This window comes from Passer domesticus, chromosome 1, assembly GCF_036417665.1.
Source record: "Passer domesticus isolate bPasDom1 chromosome 1, bPasDom1.hap1, whole genome shotgun sequence".
Classification (NCBI taxonomy): domain Eukaryota; kingdom Metazoa; phylum Chordata; class Aves; order Passeriformes; family Passeridae; genus Passer; species Passer domesticus.
The window spans coordinates 72,802,077-72,818,780 of NC_087474.1; the positions used below are offsets into that span (position 1 = coordinate 72,802,077).

General features: G+C 42.8%; 1 protein-coding gene across 29 annotated transcripts in view; it reads right to left on the reverse strand.

Annotated features, from left to right (window-relative positions):
- The window catches only part of ATXN1 (ataxin 1), a 344,115-nt gene that overhangs the window by 235,474 nt on the left and 91,937 nt on the right, over positions 1-16,704 (reverse strand). For 23 of the 29 annotated variants that reach the window (XM_064423970.1, XM_064423906.1, XM_064423932.1 and 20 more), the window contains exons 1-3: positions 11,297-11,470; positions 10,091-10,239; positions 9,128-9,192 (exon numbers count right to left, since the gene is read on the reverse strand). The gene's annotated coding sequence lies outside the window, so the exon portion shown is untranslated. Of the gene's footprint in view, positions 1-9,127; positions 9,193-10,090; positions 10,240-11,296; positions 11,475-11,989; positions 12,066-16,704 lie in introns of those variants that run through there. The other 6 variants (XM_064423954.1, XM_064423939.1, XM_064423786.1 and 3 more) reach the window with 3 other exon arrangements.

The following is a 16,704-nucleotide window of genomic DNA, read 5'->3' on the forward strand; positions in this document are numbered from 1 at the left end:
CTGGTATGCTTCATTTTTTGTGGCACTAACATATGAAGAGCTATCTACTGTAGCAGATGCTCTTTGACAGTGCGAAATAACAGCACTCAGACTTAAACTGTAAATTATAAACAATCCCTCTCTAACTACAAAATGAATACACAGAATGGGGAGCCTTGTCAACTAAGATATTAGTAAATCAGGTTGAGGAAGACAAATTATTCACTAAAGCTAAAGTAACTAAAATTTTATTCAGTTAACATTACTGTCATTAGAGTTCTCCTGTTCTTTGCCATAATTGGTAGATACGAAAAAGAGTAATTATAAGCAACACATAATAAAATCAGTTACATGTTTTCTTGCTATGGAAAAGCTACATAAAATGTTTCTATTCTTCCTTTTTATTAATTTCTATCGGTACAAAAGATGCTATATAAATGCTTACTAGTGGTATGTGCCTGGCCACATCAAGACAGCCCTTTCCCAAGGGATTTCATAATTATTTTTTCTCCACCGAACCACAGACAGGACTGTGAATTAAAAAGTGACCTTGATGGCCTGGTGGTGCAGCTGCCATGTACTTGATTATAAACTTACTGGCACTAATGCCGAGGAGTGGTGTTACAACATAAGCTGAAAATGAATTCAAGCATAGCTTTCTTCACAGAATGTCCCTGGTAACCTGGCTGCAAAAAGCATTCAATCCACAAAGATAATTTTTTAAAACCTTTAAAAAAGAAAGCATTCCTTTTTTCCTCTCCATCTCCTCATGACATCCCAGTGCCAAGTTCTCCAGAAGAATGTGCTCAGGGATAATACCCTAGATTACAAGGACTGTAGCTATCTCTGGAGTACTTCTGATATCTCAGATATAAAACTTCTTCAGAAGGGACATGGAGAACTTGGAGGAAGCATGGGTAAAGGAATGGGCACCCCGTTACAGAGCACAGTGGTTCCTGCCCTATAGTGGCAGCCTCTCAGGAATTCCTGAACACCATGGCAGGGATGGTGAGCACTAAGCTGGCCTTCCCAAATGCATGCAACTTCCCATCACCTAATGAGGGGTAAAATGAGCTGGCAGTTCACTGTTTCCTTCAGCATGTGCCATGAGAAATTTTTGTGTCACTAAGTTCAGGATCAGGCTTGCAAGGCCCAATTCTTATGGCTTTAGAAGAAACAGGCATGGCCAAGAACAGACCCTGGCAGGTTCCTGTAGGCAGGATCTAATATCCTTGCATTTCATGGGATTCCTGAATGGGAGTCTCAAACTCTGAAGAATCACAATTGCAGCCTGGTTTCATCTCATGCACTTGCACTGCCTGCATCTCCTGTGATACCTGGAGCTCGGGTACCTTATCAACATCTTGGCAGCATATGTTAAAGGAGCAGGACTAGCTGAACATCTCCTTCTCCTCTGAGAGCCAAATTTGTCTTCTTTCTCCTTCACAGATTATGTAGGGAAGCAGGCACCAGCCCCTCCAGTTTTGCAGATGCTGGCTCAGAGTACACACAGAGGTATATTTTGGGTGCTTAAAGAGCTTCACAGCATTGAAAGACTCAGAAAATGCAAAAGGTCAGGGCCTGTCTTCCAGGGCCTTACTAAAGGGTGTATGCACATACTGAGGAAGGAGGCTCCCTCTGTTGCACAGAGCTGGCTCCATGGCTCTTTCCCATCTCCCTAGAGATCCAGGGTATTTGTGTGCAAGTTAGGAGGAAACCAACAGACTAGTCAGCATGCAGGGGGACTTGGTGGTCTCACGGAAGATTGCTTTAGGTAACATAGCAGAAGGACCTCTCAGTGCGGGCTCTGACTCAGCCACAGGTTGGATGGTGAGAAAGCCTTTCAGTCCCCACTTGTCACAGCTGACCTGTCTCATTTTAATGCACAAAACAAACTCACTGTACAAATATGCCATGCTGGGCAGTTTGTGCCCATGATGCAAGCTATACCCAAACAAGCAGAAAGGTCATAAAATAAGGATTAAAGTTCAATAAGGAAGCTGATAACGAAGAAGCCTACCCAGACTATGCCCTATTCTAGCCAACGTTACGTTATCTTCTAATTTTAGAACAGCTGACAGTTTTTCCCAGACCAGAAGTTGACAAGAGGCTGAGCAACGCCAGTGTCGTTAAATCTTTGTTTTCAGGCACAGTGTTGTCTCCACACTGCAAGAAGTTGTTTCAGCATGTGAAATTTTGCAGGAAGGCACACACTGATGCTGGATGCCCATACAGGGAGCTGTGTAATATGTTGAAACCATCTGGCATTTTGTGGTTTTGCTGTATCAGTCAGACGCACTGTCTGGAAAAACAGGGCTCAAACCCAGAGTCCTTAATTCAGGTCAGATACCTACAGATGCCTGTGGTCGTTTGGCCAGACTGGAAGCTGCAGAATAAAGCACTTAATTAGGTGGCTGAAGTTTATGACGGATTCTAAGAGCAGCCAAGCTAGAAGCCTATTATTGCTTAGGAAGTTTTAGTAAATGTAATTACTATGGCATGTTTGATATAATACATGGTCTTCACAAAATGCTCCAAAATAGCGTTTTAAAGACGGGTCTTTTTGCTGTTATGCTTTGTACCTTCTGACTAAGGAATAGGCCTGATGATGTGGATCCCAGTGTGAAGCTTACTGAAAACTACCACTAAAATTAATACAGCATAGTTATGGATGAGTATTTTGTATAGAATTGCCTTCTCTGGAGTGTGAACAACGCTGCTGAAAGCAGGCTCTGGGTTACATTATTCCTGTGATCCAAATTTTTTAACCAGCTGATGTCACTAGGGAGATTTAAAGTTTTTATAATTACCACTCAAGGCCTAGAGGAAGAGGGGAGAAAAGACAATGCAATTACATTTCATATGTTGATTTAGAGAGTAACCTGTAGTGGTCTGTTAACTTGTTTCATCTATCGGGAAAAGCAAATTAATTCTGTATCCAGTCGGTTTTATGAGTGGCAGCTCATTTTGCTTTCCCAGTTAAGCAGTGGAGAAAGTGGCCTTTTGTCACAAACAATTGCTTCCTGCAATGCTGCAGAATAAGATGTAAAATAGGCAAAGAGCTTTGGATACAGCTTCCAATGTCCTACTAAGAAGTAAAATTTCTTTCTTTCATCTTCCCTCAGAGAAGGAATTCAGGTTATGCTCTGCACTAAATTAAAGTGTTCTGCTCAGTTATGTACATGTACAGCTTTGAAAACTGTTCCTGCTTCTAGGTCAAGGGCTCTCCCTGTGGCCGGGTGCCAGCTTTATCCCTGGACTCCCATAATCCCTTGAAATAAATCAACTTTCCATTGAAATCCTCTGCCAGTTCCACTTCAGACTAAAATGCGCTGTCTGTAGCATGATGCTCTTTTATACTTTTGTGGAAACAAAAAAAAAAGAGAAACAATGTGGCCATTGTGTACTGGAAACAGTTCCACGTAACCCGCATTGTGTATATTAAAGTCTATCTTTGTATGTTGCACTAACCCAAGATTTCACTGTTTATTATTAGAACTAAGAAAAATACCTTTGACCAAAAGAATAATTCAACTGACTGAAAAGGATCCCAGCTTGTGTGCGTGTGTGCGTGTGTATCCCATTACTACTCTGCTCACGTGGACTGAAGTATGAGGATGCATTATACTACCTCCCTGGGCAGATGAAGCACTCAGATTTTTTTTTCTCTTTCCTCTCCTTTTTTTTATTTTCTTTCTCCCCTAATATCAATTTTCTTCTCTGTGTGTTATAAATGAACCCGAATACATTCACACGTTCCTGTCGAAGACTAAAAGCTGTCACTTCATTTCAGGGAACCAGGCAGCTTTAAGCTCAGCTGCAAGAAAGCCCAGATGCTACTACATCTCCAGGGGAAACTTATCTACTCAGAAATGGCAAAACTTCTGAACAATAATAACAAAATACAGCTTAAAGATGCTGATGCTGTTCTCCTGTTGGTGCCGAGGTCAGTACTTTGGAGAGTGGGTGCCAGTCAGAAATTGCAGCACTCAGAAGACTGACATTTCTGAAAAGCTCTGCTTCTCCCCAAATCTCGGTAACTTTAAATGGTCTGCCAGTTAAATCAGAACAGCTTGGTATAAAGCCTCCAATTTTCTGACAACCTTTATATTCTCTTGGCTCCTACAAGGCCCTAAAGCTGATCGTGTATAATCCTGAACTGAATATAAAATAAATATGAAAACCTGTCATGATTTTAAAGTTTTCCAAAGGATATTTCACTAAATAAAAGGAGCTGCATTTTTGGCACACAAATGCTCCATATAAAAATCACAGTTCTTTAAAATAAAGTTACACAATGCAGTGCCAGACTCTGCCCTCCGAAGCTCCCCCTGAGTGCTGGGGAGCAGCTATGTCCCCATGAGCTGGCTGGCCCTGAAGGTCCCATGTTCTTTTTTCCCTGCACAGTGGCTGTGCAAATCAGGGTTGCCACTGGCCCAAGCCAGCCCAGCCCCTGAGGGTCCCTCCAGCACAGGAGCCTAGGGGGAGGTACCCGGGTTTCCTCCAAGCTGGAACACAGCCCATGGTGTGGCCAGCTAAATCTAGCAGTGGCAATTGCTTCCATGCTTGTGGTGCAAAGACAGCCTGAGCAAATCGTGACCCAGAGCTCACCCAGCCTTCATGTCCTTGAAATATGTTGCCTAAGAAAATAACAATTGTTTGCGGAAAGCTCTTCCGCTAAGCCTGTGCTATTTAGCGAGCTACATTAACTGTGTGCCAAGGTGTGGGCTATAAGCTGGAGTGTCCACAGCACTACAGCACGGAAATGAGTTTAAATCACTGACAAACTAGAGCTGATGTCAGACTCCACTGGCTTCACAGACCTCAAAAACATCTGCAGGTCCAGAACACAGCTATAAGGCCAGACAGGGAGGCATAGGTCTAGCAAAGTAGCACCCAAACACAGCAACCTTCACAATGCCCATGAGGTGCATTTTGAGTGAAGCTGTGACTCAACTAGCAAAGGATCCGAATACCACCTTGCAGGAAATTTGGAAGACACATCCTGCAAGTCCTGGGGTGGTAGCTCACTGTTAAAATCACAAGTTAAGTTTGCACAGTACTTTTCAGATGGCTGGGAGAGAACAAAAGGAGGCAAGACAAGGCATTTGAGATAGGGAAAATCTGTGTTGTCACTCTCAAGGCTTCCAGAGTTCTTTCAATGTGCAGGTTTTAAATGCTATGCACCTGTGTCTCCTGATCTCCTCCTGGGACAGGGTACAGGCAATTGCACTGGATATAAAACCACAGTTAACTATACACATAAAGCTTTAATTTTAGGTCAGACTTGGTGAAACTATCTGGTTTTCTCCAAGAAGCCCTCAGTGGACAGTTCCTTCACTTAGCTCTGCCACCTTCGGGCCTTCTTTTTAAGTGAGGAGTGCAGCTGAATGCAAGAATTCAAAGCAAAACTCAGCTGAAACCATTATGTTTCATCTGGTTGCATGTCAAAACCTCAAACCTTGTGTATACAGAGCTCAAATTATAAACCCATCAGGCCCAACCCCAGAGCTGGACCCAGGTTTGCCTGGAGAGCCCGCAAATCTTTTAGAGAAGCTGATACAAGTTTTGAGTTCATAATGACTTGAAAACCCAAAGTGGCCAGGAGACTTTTCCAAGGTCAAACAGTGAGCTAGAGGGGGAGCTAAGAAGAGAACCACAGCCCTAGCCACTTCACACACTACTACCAAGAGAGGTAGAAACTCACTCTGCTTGAACTTCATACTGCATAGTCTTTGCCAAACCACTCAAAAGAACAATTTTTTTTGCCTGTTAATTGTTTTAATAAGTCACATGGCAATGAATGACTAAAAACTACATCATCCCTCTAAGGATTCAGCTGTGGAAAAAGTATCCATTTAGCTGCAGGGTAGTTATTACTGCATAGCTTTGATTTTGCTACACAATGCACACCCTGTTTATGGAAACGCTTACATGCTTTTCCAGGTGAAATCATCACCACTTACAGGTATACTCTGAAGCTAAAGGAATGACCTCAGATCCACTCATCTAGACCCTGAATGAGCCCTGTCCACTTATCTGAGTCTCCACAATGCTCTCAGATGCTGGTTAATGTCCCTTTGGACATTTTTGAATGCCACCCAAATCTTTGCATCTATAACATGAAAATAGAACTTCAACGTGAGAAAAAACAATTGCAGTTAGAATACCTACCCCTCCTGCTGGCTCCGCCATGGCACATGTCTCACTGGGGAGCACTGGGATAATTTCAAGTTCACAGCACAGCACAATGCAATAATCCCTTTGGAATCTACACCATCATGCAGTGGTCACTTATCTGCTGTTCTGCATGCATTCTACCAAAACTTTAAGACTCCTGGCAATACAGCAAGCAGCTGCTTCAGGATTGAGGCTTAATACTGAAATACCACCAGGGCTGAGGATTGCTACATATTGCTTCCCAATAGTCCCTGCTGTTTGACACCTGGAGTGGCAGTAAGGAGCACTGGAACCGAATCCAGAGCTCTCCACCAATAATTGAAAGTACTTCTACAATATGGGAAAAAGCGAAGGGGGATCAGAGTTCAAGGTTCAGGTCTGTTTAAGGTCTTGGAAACATTTTTGTGGGGTGAAGGGTCAGCATTTTTAAAGTAAGGCATGACTTACATACACAAGTAAAAACATGAGACTGCAATACATACCTTTTCCAATTCAGGTTAATTAGGAGTTTACTGTACTCCCAGCTAGTTTTGCTTGCAGGCAAATTTTTTTTGAGCTCAGCAGCCAGGACTGTATCTAGGGCTAAGCTTTCCCACCATATCATTCCAATAATAAAAGAATTTTTCTGGCTTCCTGTTAAACCATGCACTGATTACAAAATTCTTTTGCTTATTTAAGGCCAGATTCAATAAAAATCCTGTCCAGCTTCTGCATCATGGAAGGCCACAAAAGCCCTGAGATATTTTGGTTTTGAAGCCTGTGTGGGCTTCCATGGTTTGGATGCTCGGTAACTGTTCCAGTGAATGTGGTCCTCATAAAGCTTTTCAAGGTCCTGCTCCATATGGACCTAGTGATTTCTCTTTAGTCTCTCCAGTGTGGATTACAATCTACTTCAGAGAATCTCTGATTTATGCCTCTAGCTACAAGCTAAATCCTAGAGGAATAGGTCCTTTTCATATCAGGTCACATCCTCTGCAGAACACTGACAGAGAAATTTGAGTTTCTGAAAAGCAAGTACCACTTACAAAAATCTGGTATGTTTTGCAGGCTTTATATGAATATAACTGAATGGTAAAATCTAAAAGGAAATTCAATAAACTACTCATTATCTATCTATATTCGTATGACTAAGCTACACGTGGAACGTAGCTTTTATCCTCCATAAAAAATGTACAGATGTTCTATAGAAAACTGTATGAACAAACTTTAACCTCACGACTGCTATTATTTTGTAATAAAGGCTTACAGCATAATGTGAGCTTTTTTTAGAATGTAAGTTCCATGTGAGTAGCGTGTTGTTAATTTAATATTAATGCAATGCACCAGGAAGAAGTCTGCACAGAATCTCAAAGACAGAGAATCACATTGCTGCAGACAGGAGATTTGTGCCGTGGATTTTATTTGTTTCGGCACTCGGAACAAAATTCATTGACCAGGATTCCCATTGCCACAGGGCAGTGGATTCATCTACCAATGTTTTCACATGCCTTGGCATGAGGATTTTGCTGCAGCATTCCCACTACTGTTCCTGAGAATCATGTGGTTAAGTCACCTTGTGCTGCACAGAAAATTTACCTCTCACTGTCAAGTGCATATGAATGAGCTTCTTTTTTGGGAACAGCAAAAGGAAAAAAGAATCCACTGAATAAACTTTTGAATTTCTTTTGCTGAACCATCCTTCAGGTAGCAGGTGCAAAGACTTTCACTAAACTTGCAGATTTCAAATGCAGTGCCTGCTTTGCTTGCAACACAAATGAATTAAAGCAGGGGAACAGAAATCCAGTTTCACCCATAGTTTTCCTTTCTCAGTGCCTGAGCCCTCTTCTTTGCAGCATCTGCCATTCAGATTACATATCTTGTATTCCTCTGAGGAGTCAGTTCACTGTCTCATCTCCAAATGCATTGGTGAAGTAATTTATGACTCCCATTATTATAATCGCTTAGCAGCTCCCAAGCATGTAAAAATAGCAACAATAATTTCTCCCACTTTTCCTTCCTTAGCACCCCATAGGAGAAAGAGCTTGATTAAACCTGTAGGGGTTACACTTGCACTTGTGTGTTTCTATAACTTACAGAAGAAGTTTGACATTTTCAGAAAGCGATGATGTCTACAGACATCTTATTCATCTCAGGAATTCCTCAGTCTAGATGAAACTTCTGGGAAGGTCCTGTGTCCAGAAGCTTCCTTCTTTTGCTTGACAGTTTCATTGCTTCTGTGAAATGCACTTGTGTGCCATCATGATCAAAAAGGGTGACCCAATCTCAGAAACAAAGAAGCCATTTCCTCAAAGCCTTCAGGATCAAGTTTGAAAACCTACTCAGGACTCCATGCAATGAAGCAGAACCTCCATGCATAACAGGGAGGGAAGAAATGGGGAGATGTTTATGAACAGACTCATGGCAATGCGTGCATGGTAAACTAACAGTCTGCTCCCATTTGTTCCACTTTTCCAAGCATGTGATTGCAAATGTAGTTATCATTTTATGTGGACCATCGCAGCTGCACTGAACTCATAAGAACAAAGACAACAGTCTGGTCCTTGTGAAATGGAGATGGAGTTTTCCTATTTCTGTGCATATTCTGTAGGCAAATACTAAAGCCCAAAAGTTCACAAAGGTACAACAAATGTCTAACAAAGGCCCTCAGCACCTGGAATAGTTACGAAACAAAGAATTTCAAAGCACTCCTCTGCTTCTACAGTCATCATCTAGATCTAAACTGCTAGGAAAAATATCCTGGTTTTTCTAAAGGCATAATTTTAAATCCATTTTGATTAAACCAGTGTAGAAGACATAGGCATTCTCATATTTCAGTGCAAAACCATGTCTGGTTTGGTTTAGGCTTAAATCTTTTAGGAATTGATTTTGTATTTGCAAATACATGTATTTGTATTTAGCTAGCATGATCAATTTGATTTACATGTGATTTTCAAACAACACTGATACAGCTGTTTAACACAAATGGTACCTTTGACTTGTCTGGTTCACTTCTGGCCACTTGCTCCGCAGTGCATCGTCAGCTTCAGGCACCTACTGAGATAATTAGGGGAAGGCAATAATTATGCTTGCAATAATGAATATGAAAATTTAGATAACATCTACAGAAAAGCAGGCACTATAATTCCCCACGTGATCTCCTCAGCTCTCCAATGGTTTCACATGTGCATGGAAGAAGCCTTGTCAGCTTCCAGAGATGAGGAGTTTGGAAACAGGAAAACTGCTCCTTGTGACTCCTCTAGCTCCACCTTAGGAGGAGGAACAGAATGCTTTCAAGGAGCTTCCTCTGATATGCACAGTTCCTTCATACATCTTAGCAGCATTTGATGGTCTACAGCATCAAGTATCAAGAGTGATCCAATGAAAAATTATGCACTACCATTTTTCACTGGCAAAAGTTACAAGGGCAGTAACAGCACCCTGTACTACCCTGAAATTTCAGTAACGGGGATCAAGTTCCTGGCTGCCTCACAGCTGATGCTAGAGATTAATTTTTGTCAACTTGATTAGCAGAGGACAGCTAAAGTTTGAGAGGTAGCTGTAGGATCTCACTCTTTGAAAGACGAATCCATGAATGAAGCTTACCAGACCACACATTATCTGGAAGATTAGATGGAAGATTCAAGTCAAACCTCCATTTACTGAATCCCCAAATACCCCATTTCCATGTTCATTTGCTCAAACCTGGAGAGACCATGTTACATTGCTTCTGCTACTTTAGCTTGAGTGCCTGGGATGTTTCAGCAGAGGCTGTGAAACAAAAACACCTCATACAAATGATGTGACAAGGTGAGTAGCGTCAGCTGAGGTACACAAAGCAATATTAAGCTCCTTCTGCAACATCAGATGAGTAGACATCTGGCAGTGGAAAGGTACATTGCAGTACTTTGCATCCATGTCTGTGTCAGGCAATATTTTTAACACTGGTACTCACTGACTGTCTTGCAGGTCTTCTGCTCAAGCCTTCTTTCATTTCTGGGAAGAACTGGGAGGAGACAGAAGACCAGGAGCTGAAGGCTGAGCATGCCTGGCAGCAGATGTATTTCTGTCTCCCTGATCTGTGCTGTTACTCCATAAAGTTTTCTAAAACAAAAGGCAACACAAAAGAAATGTTGGGTTGGCCTGCTTTATACCACTCCAACCACATGCTTTTTACAATCTGCTCCTTCAACAGAATGGCTGATTGCTTAAACAGCAAAGCACGACCAGCTGATGCACTAGATATTTCCATCAGACTAACGAGACTTATGAGGTGGGAAGGATTTTCCTCCTCCCTTCATCAGTGACCATTTCTTCCTTTGAAATTAATTGGAAAAACATTCTGAGGAGAAGTATTTCCCATGCAGTTGATGCTCCTACCTGCTACAACCTGTGCTCCTGTTGGGCTAGGCTGAAAATGCTTCTCCCTCTCCTGTTAAAGGGACCAGAATTGAACCCCTGCTTTGGCTGCAGTTTCCCCTGCTTGCCATCACACCTTGCACAGTCACACCAAATGGTGAAAGCAACAAGGACATCGCACATTTCTCCAAGTCCCATCCCCACTTTTTTATGTGAGGAACACTGCCACATCCCCCAGAAACTCCACATATGCTATTAAAAGAAAACAACCATTACTAAAAACAACCCAGTGCCTTCTATGATACAAACTCATGGGCACACTATTAATCTATTAAAATTTTTCATTAAATAATTGCTCCCAGCTGAGGCTTACGAAAGGCCCTGCCAGGCCAAAATGTCAGCTCATTTATGGGATTTATTATTACAACTGTCAGGCCAGAAGGGTTTGTTGCAGCAGATCCACCAGGCATGCTTGGACAGGAGCTCCTGCCTTTGGGCCAGCTGCTTCAAAAACAGAACCCACAAATGCAAGATGGCAAGTTCTCATTTCAGGTCCTGCCTCTTCCCTTTCAATCACCGTGGATCAATGGATTAGTTGAGCTGTTTAACAGCTGGCAAAGACCACCTCATGTAGGGTAAGCATCAGTGGTTGTTCAGCTTTTAGAGCTGATAGAGGTCTTTGTCTCAGCTTTCTCTATTTTTAAAGTACTAAAGGATGGCTTCAAGGGCTTGTGACTCAATCGGCAGGGGAGGGGCAAGCTGGAGAATGAGGTGTACTTTCCTCAAAGTGGTGGCTGCTCACCATAGCCATGTGCTTTGGGAGGGGTGGCTGAGGGCATTTGTAAGCTTCAGGTCTGTTCAGGAGTCACAGGCTGATCCTGGTGCAAAGAGAGGATTGCACTTGGGTTTCATAATGGAGCTCATGGAAGTCAGTGAAAATTGAACTGCAGCCAAGATGGAGAGCCATGTAGAACAGATGTCTTTACAGAGGATAAAACAAACAAACAAAAAAAAATACTCAGAGTCCGAGTTAGAACTCTTGGCCCATGTTAAATCTGTAAAAAGCCCCAAAGTGCTCTATTGTGACTGTCCCAAACACTTAAATTCCACATGTATAAAGTAAAACACATTTGCATTGCTAATTTATTAAAGGACTTCTTGACCCAAAGTCAAATACTTGCACAAGTCTTCTGCCTGGAAAAGCTCTGATAAGTGTGCTCTTTAACTCTCTCTGTGAACGTTCAGTAATGCTCCTTTTAAAAGTACATATGCTTCTTCTCGTGTCTGACGCTAATTATCTTATCAGATAACAGGCAGCCCTGTGCTGAGTAGGTATGTAACATATTAGCCTTGGGGAGGGGATTAAAAAAAAAAAAATCCTTATCTTTCAAGTAGATTTGAAACTGTGTATGATCTTTCTGTGTCTGTGGAAACTTTCCTCTGCAGCACAGATCTTATATAAGGGAGACAATGAAGGGGAAAAAAAATCCCAGACCTGTACAGCTTTCAGATTGCAATACTCCAGGCTGTTCCTTTCTGTGGAATGTTCTCCTTTATCAGTATTTTGGAATGGCATACAGGTTAAACTGTTCATCTGTCAGGGAAAGCAGCTTTGGTAATTGTAAGTTTACATTACACTATAAACAATCGGATTAGAGTAAACAGATGAACCGTATAAAGAAAATGTCACTGCTTAGCTCTCCTTTGTGACTTGTATTCTGATACCACTACTACTGCTTTTACTACAACTACTACTACTACTACTGCTAGGCTTCGGCTGACAGCTCAGCCTGAAGCCCTTTATTCATCTTTATTACTACTTCAGCTGTTTTGAGAGCAAAAAGGCATGGAGGACTTATTGGCCAGAGGCTCTCTAACCTAGCAGGCCTGCTCGGGAAATCAATATGCCGCACTCGAGAGCACAAAGATGGATTGTGAAGCCGGGGCTGGCAGAGGAACGCGGGCTGCATCTGGAAGGACACGGAGACAGCCAGTTCTGCTCCGCCAGAAGCCTCCCAGCCCGCGCATGTTTGCACACCAACCTCGTGGCACCCTTCCAAGACAATTTGTGAACCTTGGTTCACACCATTTTCAAAGTAGGTCATACGCAGTAATCTCAGCCGAGGAGAGATACCCTGTCAGCAGCAGCGGCTGCGAGGAGGCGATAGCTGCGGCCAATGAGCGAGCCGGTGCGAGCGGGGGAGCCGCAGCGCGCAGGGCGCCGGGGCAGCGGCAGCCGAGGGGCTCGCCGGGCTCCCGCGGCCGGCGGGCGGGCTCCCTCCGCCGTTTATAGCTCCACAAGCACCCACTGTTCTCCTGGGCACAGCCACCGGCACGGCTTAAACATTAACCCGAATGAAAATACAGTAGGAGAAGAGATCTAACCCTTACCGAGCTCTGTTTTCCTGACAGCTAGAATCACAGCTGATTCTGAACCAGGGGATTTAAATTTACTACGAGCTTTGGATTATTGCCTCCTAACGTGGTGGTTCTGTCACCTGCCCCTGCTCTGACAGTCAAAACACAGCCTTGAAGGTAGCTGTGCTGACAGAGAGGATTCCTAAAGCACTTACAGTTTCCTGCATTTTCCTGTATCCCTGTGTTCCTGTATCAACATACTTGAGCTGTTTTAGGGGCATGGAATTAAGAACGGGCACATTTAAAGGTGTATTTTTAAAAAATGGTGTCCAGGAAAATAAATGCAGAAAGGAGTGTGCATATTCATTTCCACACTACAACAATAAAAAGACCATCAGAGAATTTCCAGTTTCAAGCAACAACACAGAACTTCCCAGGCATAGGAAGTGCTGGGAACGCTTTGCCTTTAAAAGCAGCCTGCACACCATCAGAGATGACTTGATGCTAGAAAGCTAAAGGATTGCCTGAAGAGTGCCACAGCGTTATGTAATTCATTTTTTTTAAACGGGTTAATTTTTAAACAGGCTCAATTTAACCTTGTTCCTGGTCAATAGTTACATGAATCTGAATGAAAATATGCTCTCTGGAGAAATCCACTCCAATATAACAGGCATGCATCATTTTTAGCACTGAAATCAACACTGAAACAGCAGAGCTGGACAAGCATTGCTTTTTTTGAATTTGGCAAGTAAGAGGAATGACTTTCCTCCATTTAAAAAGCTGTGCTTTTTCCTTCTTCTCTTTCTTTCCCTGTGATGTTTCAGACTAGAAATCTTAAACAAAAAGAAGAGAGAGATTTCTGAGGGTACCATACTCTGCAAAGAGAGAGGGGAGACAGAACCTCAACGACTAGCAAAAAGGCTTATCTTCCATCCAAGAAAGAGTGCACAAAATGACTGTCTGCTCCACTGGAAGTGACCTACCTGGTCAATAGCTTGTCCTGGGAGTTGTGAGACATGCAGAAACATGCCACGATGTGCTACTGTTATCAGCTAAAAGCATGCTGTAATGACTTTCTATGCAAATAGACAGAAAAATCTATAAATCCAAGAAGGGTTATCACTCAGTACATCATCAAAGGGACAATTTATTCTCTAACATGGGCTGCAATAGTTTCCTGCCAAAATTGCATTGCTTGTTTGTTATCACTAAGCTTTGAAAAAAAACCTGTAACCAACAGAAATCCCTTCTGCTGCTGCCTCTGGAAAAGAAAATCCCTTTTAAGAAAAATTGTAACAAAGAAAACCCCCAGACACTTCACTATTTTTTTCCAGAATGACAAATAACTCTAGCTGTAGTTACAAATGGTCTCAGTATTGTACAATTTTGGGTCATGTGAGTTTTATTACTTTTCAGACTAGCCCAGCCAGCTGCTGGCAGTTATCATTTCAGGACTGAGAGCAAACTACTTTGAAAATAAATTTGTTCAGAAATCTTTTTAAAGTGATACAGAAAAGAAGTCCTTTGTGTTTTTCATTTCAGTTTGGATGTAACATCTTTTTTTTCTCCAGTCTTTGAAAGGAATGAGTCTCCAGTGCTAAACAGGTCACAGAGTAATTAGGCATCCACCTGAAAATTAAACACACATTCAGAAGCTTAACTAACAGCATTTACTAATTCATAACAAGTATATGTCACCCAGTTTTTTCATGGCTGATCATTAGGGTGTAAGCAAAACCAGATCACATCAAACCCAGAGAACAAACGCTGTAATCTTTCAGCAGGGTTAAAAGGAAAGATACAACAGCAGGGTGATACTGTGTTGATGAAGCTGATCCAATACTGCAGGGCAGCCACAGCAAGTCCTATGTGTTTGAAATCTTTGTCTGAAGAGGGGATGGTCTCTGGGATTACTCAGAGAAAAATCAACCTGAGGTCTGTCCAAGGTCCCGTGCTTGGACAGGTCAGCAGAGTCATTCCATGTTTGGGCCAACCTGAAATCAAACCTGGACGGCTACTTTTGACATTGTAAACCCCTGAATTGAAAAGACAGGCAAAAACTTTGGCAAACCCTTTTATGTTCAGTGCAGAGCCAAATTTATCATCTGTGACATGCACATCTTCTTGCTTTGTGTCACCAATTATTTTTTATTAGCGTTCTATGTTTTCCCTCACCTTTCATAGCACAGGTTTGGCAGCAGCATTTCAGATGCACAAAAGGAATTGAATCTACATTTCCTTTACAGAGTGAAGGTGTTTGAGTTAGTAACATCTCTTTTACAGATTTCCTTGGTGGTAAAAACCATTTTTCTTTGAGAGAAGAATGCACAAAGCTGGCAGAGATCAAAGGCCCAGTGAAGAAGTTGAAAGCACCTCAGCATGGTCTTTACAGGGGTGCATAGTGGCTCAGAAGAACTGTGAGCTAACATACCTGGTTTATACATGAGCTGCCTGCCTCCAGCCGAGCACTTGCTGTGACCGAGTTTGGGGTTTTTTTGAACAAGTGCTGCAGAACTCCAGTAAACTGGCACTGGTTAAGGGAGATCTTTGGCCAATGCTAAGATTGAAGGTGGATTAAAGGTGACTTCGGTCAACCTTTGCTTCCTTATGCCAAGTTCTCTAAGATCAGCACAGGTAAGACTGAGTGCTAAGCTATTATTTATTGCCTCTTGGATCTGCTGCTGCAGTAAGTTTGAAGACTAGCACGACCTGGCTCTTCCCAATTACCTTTGCACTTGGCAAAAGCTGTGGCCTCACAGCTTTCCAGAAACCCACTGTGTCAGAGACAGGAACCCTACACACCACCTCCCAGACAATTTTTAAACTGAGCTAAAGCTTTTCTTCCATTAAATTGTTTTTAATATGGTTTCTGGACTACTCTAGTTAGGCTTAGAGGATTTCACATGGTCTCTTCTGGCTATGATCAGCAGGTAGCTAGACTGGAGTAGGGCAGAGCTAAAAAATGGGATCGTTACTAGTGTATGTTCAGTGGCACACACATCCTGACATGCTAGAGAAGGGTTGTTGTGGTGCACCAGTTTAGTTGCTCTCTTGCACTGGGTGACTGGGAATTTGCACAGAATACTTTTATATTGCACTGTATAGCTTATGTTATATCACAGGGTTTGTTACCCCTTTCTCCCATCACATGGTCTTTCCCTCACCTACCCCGGTACCCCCTGGTGGTCTCTCCCTTGGGTTATCCCTCCCCTCACCACTCCTCACTGTATCACATTGGCTGTGGACCTCTCTCTCTGTCCCCATCCTGGGATATAAAAGCTCCCTGCCACCAGGGAACGCCCTCTTTTCTCCCTTGGGTTTGTCCACCTGATGTGTGGCTTGGAATAAAGGACAACGTTTCCCATGTGGAGAGGAGCGCTTCTCAATCTTTTGTCTTCATCTATGAAGTATCGTGTGGGCAAGGGTCTACAGATAGCCAGAGTGGACCCCAACAGCCCAGGAAACACAATTCTTCAAAGGGTTTCCATGTCAGTTCTGACTGATGCATGTGCAGAAGTGCTACTGAGGGTTCACTGGGGCCTCACAGTTCTTGGTGGCCAGAAAGAACATCCTCTACCAAGCCAAATGGTTGAAAGTGTGCATAGTGAAAGTGCAGAGTACATTCTGGCCACCACTCTCTCTCCTCACTTGAGTTGCCTCAACTCTGCCATTGGGAGCACTGGAATAAGGCTGGTGTAGGAATGCTAGGGAAGTCAATGGATTTATACTGCTGTAACTGGAAGCAGAAGGTAGCTTAGAGGCTCAAAGATCTAAGCTTGTGTGTTACCATTTCTGACCAAAGTGCTTAGCTGACCGCCACTGGATTAGCCAGTGTTTCTCACTTCCTGCACT